Genomic DNA, 3536 nt, shown 5'->3' on the forward strand with positions numbered 1-3536 from the left:
AGTGGTTAGGGGCATCAGGTCATCAGGCAGAGTGGTTAAGGGCAATCAGGCAGGCAGGCAGGAAAGCTGTTAGGAGCCAGCCGTCCTGGATTGTGAGAGGGATGTGCAACTGCCAGTGTAGGCCCGATCCCAGTAGTCAGACATCTCCCGAGGGATCCCAGATTGGAGAGGGTGCAGGCCAGGCTGAGGGACCTCTCCCCGCTCCCGTGCATGAATTTTATGTACTGGGCCTCTAGTATATATACAGTTTGAAGCTTAAGTTGTCTATGCATTAAAATAAATCTGCTTATAATTTTCTCTTGGCATCCTATTGAGAGTGTTGAACAGAGTTTGTCATTCTTGCCATGTACTTGGGAAATGGCGTTTCATGAAGAATTTCAGGAGGCTTATTTGGGACAGTCAAGCTTGTCCTTTGGTGATGAGTATAGGCTCTGGTCCCTAAAGGCAGAGAGTAACACCTCTTTGCCTTTTTCTTACCCTGAAGCATTTCAAGTTCAATAGCCATGAGACTATATCCACATTAGCAGGTGGGTACACTCAGTTCCTATCTCAAAAATCCTGTAGCTACAACCCTCAGCCTAAGCAAATGGTGGTATTATGTCATGTCGGAGCTCTACAAAGGGCGGCGCAGCTGGGACTCCTCGCAGAGCCAGGCACCTGCATTCCCTACTTTTGTTCTTCTCATAATTTGCTCACATGTGTTCAGTGAGTATAATGCACTATGTCACAGGAGGCAGGGTTGGCCTAAAAAAATCTCATTAACCAGCACTTGAATTCATAACTAGTGTGCCTGTGGCATAGCACATTTTAAATTGTGTGATTACATTTTCGATTCCACTTAAATTAAATGGAGAACATATTCTCTTTTTGCCCCCAAAAGAGAATAGAAGAAGATGGATTTATTTTGTTGTAATAATGTCAAGGAAACTGTGTGGTGGATTAAATATTTTGATTTTCTAGACTATCCTTTAAATGTTCATGTCCCTTTTTGTTGAATAGACTCACCTTCCTAGTGAAAGGGCAAGGAGCCTGAGTTTGAATGTGTAATTGCCTCAGTGCTTTCTACTATGAAAATCATCCATCAGAAAATTTGGGAGTTGCTTCAGGAAGGGTGAATGGAGAGGTGGAGGGTACAAACCCAAATATATGAAGGTAGTTTTTTAGTTGTAATCAATTACAATGCAGAATGTCACATCTTTATCATCCTTAGAATAGTATTGTTGACAATGCTTCACTATGAAAATGGCTATAAAAATGTGGATGTGGTCTGGCCAGTGTGGCTTGGTGGTTGAGCATTGACCTGTGAACCAGAAGGTCATAGTTCGATTCCTGGTCAGGGCACATGCCCAGATTGCAGGCTCTATCCCCAGTGTGGGACGTGCAGGAGGCAGCCAATCAATGATTCTCTCTCATCATTGATGTTTCTGTCTCTCCCTCTCCCTTTCTTTCTGAAATCAATAAAAATATATTTTTAAAATTCGGATGTGAAAAATCGCCTGCAATTTTTTTGACATCTTGCCTACAAAAAATGCATTACTTGACATGAAGGTGAAAGTATGTTTACTTCTTGTGTAGAGGTGCTTAACATATTTTCCCACTAACACGCAATTATTTTATTGTTTTTAATAACACATTTCAACATGTATTTTTAATTTGTAGAAAGGAATATCAGAAAGTATTCAACGGCCATGACCTACAGTATAATTACTGTAAAGTATAGGGTATTTACAGTTGATGCTAGGATTATGCCTTTTACTTTCTTATTTTAGATTCATTTACTCAGCTCTAAGGCTGCTATTGATAGGCTCACTGACGTTTACTAAGACTTATAAACAGCATTTTTGTAAAAGCACCTCATCTTATCATAATGTTATTTTAATATGAGTGGTGTAATATCTTCAAGAAAATTATCATGACCATGAACTCTTTTGTGTAATAGTATTTATTAAATAGGTATATTTTAGAATATATTTGTTATAAAAATGAAAGAAACTGCCCCATAATCATCAACTGAATATGTTGTTTTCCTAATTTTTAACATTCCACATATTTTTTTGACAGACAACTGTTTAGTTTTTATTTCATAATCATAAACTTAACTCTGCAATCCAGCTAGACTGGGAGGGGTAAGGAAATTATGGAACCGAATAAACTGGCAAGAGCACAAAGATTATAGAACATTCCAAGCAAATCGGGGTGAAGCGGTGCTCTCTTGAGCTACAGAAGGAATGGTCTGGTGGTGAAGATAAAACACAAGTCAAATTTATTAGAGTTGTCCACAGTCAGCAATGGTGATCTTCTTGCTGGTCTTGCCGTTCCTGGACCCAAAGCACTCCATGGCTGTCACAATATCCATGCCTTCCTTCACCTGGCGGAAGACCACATGCTTGCCAGCCAACCACTCAGTCTTGCCAGTGCAGGTGAGAAACTGGGAATGATTGTGTTGTGTCCAGCATTTGCCATGGACAAGATGCCAGGACCTGTATGTTTCAGGACGAAGTTCTTATCCTCAAATTTACCCCCATAGATCAGTGGTTCTCAACCTTGGCTGCACATTAGAATCACCTGGGAATCTTTTTAAAATCCTGATTTCTGGGCCTCATCCTCCGGAAATTCTGTTTCTTTGTTATGGGGTGGGGCCACAACATTAGTAACAAAGAAACAGAATTTCCGGAGGATGGGGCCCAGAAATCAGGATTTTAAAAAGATTCCCAGGTGATTCTAATGTGCAGCCAAGGTTGAGAACCACTGCCATAGATGGACTTGCCGCCTGTGCCGTTATGGCGTGTGAAGTTACCACCCTGGCACATAAATCCCGGAATAATTCTGGGAAAGCAGAACCTTTATAACCAAATCCTTTATCCCCAGTGCTCAGAGCACGGGAGTTTTCTGCTATCTTTGGAACTTTGTCTACAAACAGCTCAAAGGAGATGCGGTCCAAGGGCTCACTGTCGATGGAGATGTCGCAGAACACAGTGGGGTTCACCATGGTTGGTCATGGGAGGCTTCGAGGTGGCGTCTGCAAAGCCTCAACATATTTTTTGAAATAATATGAAATTAGTGAAATGTTGAGCAGTCGTCTTAAAATATAAGTTGTCAATTCCCTATGTCTGCTATATTTCATGGAATTGGCTTTATCCTTTCCTTGAACATCAAAGTAGAAATCGAAATTTGATAACATCATTGTCCTCTTGAAGATCAGAAATACTTTAAAATATTCCATAAGAACTGACACCATTTGGAATTATAAAATTGTAGTTTATGCTTAGATAAAAATCTTAAGAATTCACCCAGTGTATGTATGTGTGTATGCATATATGTGTGTATGTATGTAAGTGTATATGAATGCATGCATGTATACATGTATCTATATAGGTATGTGTGTATGTGCATATGTATATAGTCCTTAAAGTAGCATGAGAAACAGAGAGATGAGAAAAAAAGCAGGTGAATTTAAGCATCCTCTAATCACACCCTCTTGTCAAATTACAAGGCTTCTATTGCAATCTGACATGTCTATACATCTGCTATGGACC

The 3536-nt window shown here is 39.9% G+C and overlaps 1 pseudogene; it reads right to left on the bottom strand.

The window, feature by feature from the left end:
* Positions 1-2242: 2242 nt before the first annotated feature.
* On the bottom strand, positions 2243-2989 carry LOC102239775 (annotated as a pseudogene).
* Between the last annotated feature and the right edge of the window lie 547 nt (positions 2990-3536).

The sequence above is a fragment of the Myotis brandtii genome, unplaced genomic scaffold, assembly GCF_000412655.1.
Source record: "Myotis brandtii unplaced genomic scaffold, ASM41265v1 scaffold154, whole genome shotgun sequence".
NCBI classification, from domain to species: Eukaryota; Metazoa; Chordata; class Mammalia; order Chiroptera; family Vespertilionidae; genus Myotis; species Myotis brandtii.